At 45.9% G+C, this 1108-nt stretch overlaps 1 non-coding gene across 1 annotated transcript in view; it reads right to left on the reverse strand.

Moving 5' to 3' along the window:
* LOC146445817 (small subunit ribosomal RNA) overlaps window positions 1–8 on the reverse strand; it is a 1800-nt gene extending 1792 nt beyond the window's left edge. The window contains exon 1 of the ribosomal RNA XR_014863208.1: window positions 1–8. This exon is cut by the window's left edge and continues 1792 nt beyond it. This is a non-coding gene — a ribosomal RNA (small subunit ribosomal RNA).
* Window positions 9–1108: the final 1100 nt, after the last annotated feature.

The raw sequence follows: 1108 nt of genomic DNA on the forward strand, positions 1-1108 counted from the left end.
ACCAGGTAACTATCCACCGCAGGGAACAGAAGTTCCTTGCTAAGCGGCCCCCCTCCGCAGAGGGAGAGCAAGCTTTCTTAGATTTTGCCTCCACGGGGGGAACCCATGAGCCAAACGGACCACACGGTCCCTCGGTCAAGGGAAACCCCGTCTTGTTTGCCACGTCTTTCTCACAACTGGACCCGTGCACAGTTCAGGCATACCTGTCAGACTCGCCAAGCGAGCTGAAGGAAGGCAAGAAAAGTGCTTCTGCGAAGGAAAATATCCTCCTGCTCTTTTGTCTCTATCATTAGCCAAAGGCTAGCGTACACAACTTCCATCTACACTCTGCCTGCCACTACAGTGACAATGCTTTCGGGCATCATCTTTTCCCTCCTTCGAAAGGAAAGCTACAAGCCCAACTTTCCTTGCCCGTTAGTCAATTCTGCCCTCTATTTCTCCGCCTTGCCGCCGTGGAACATAAGGGACAGGGTTTACTAGCCAGCTCCTCTCGGAACCTTTGCGACCAACCTGCCCACACTATAACCCCCAAACGCTAATAAGGAGACTGCATGATATGGTAGACAGAAAATAAAAACGCGAAAAAAATGAAATTTTGAAAATCGAACCCACAACCAGCCAAATCGTTTGTAAGTCATGCCAAATGACTGGTGACATCTTAAAAACCCATTGAAGCCACAACATCCCATAATTTCACGCTTTTAAAGATTTGTCACTATACGCACTGTAAGTACCTCACTAATTCTCACCTCAGATTTTACGGGAACATGTTCAAATTTTAACACGCCTCTCAGCACGACCAATTACATTAAAATTCATCGCAAAAGTCAGAATTCTCCAATTTTTGAAAAATTCACTATATTCACTGTAAGTACCTCGCTAGACAGTGGAGACCTCAGATTTTACGGGAACATGATCAACTTTCGACACACCTCTCAGCACGAGCAGTTACATAGAAATCCATCAGGAAAGTCGTGCTGTGAAGAGGTCTTTCGACTAAGAAAAATGGTGGTGTGAGGAGGAGTCACCTAAATCAGAGAAAAATACTCTTATAGGAGACTGCTACGAAAGACATTTCTGAGTCCACTGGCCCTAGTCCCCTAATAAG

Source organism: Pavona decussata, unplaced genomic scaffold (genome assembly GCF_977016875.1).
Source record: "Pavona decussata unplaced genomic scaffold, jaPavDecu1.1 SCAFFOLD_3792, whole genome shotgun sequence".
NCBI classification, from domain to species: domain Eukaryota; kingdom Metazoa; phylum Cnidaria; class Anthozoa; order Scleractinia; family Agariciidae; genus Pavona; species Pavona decussata.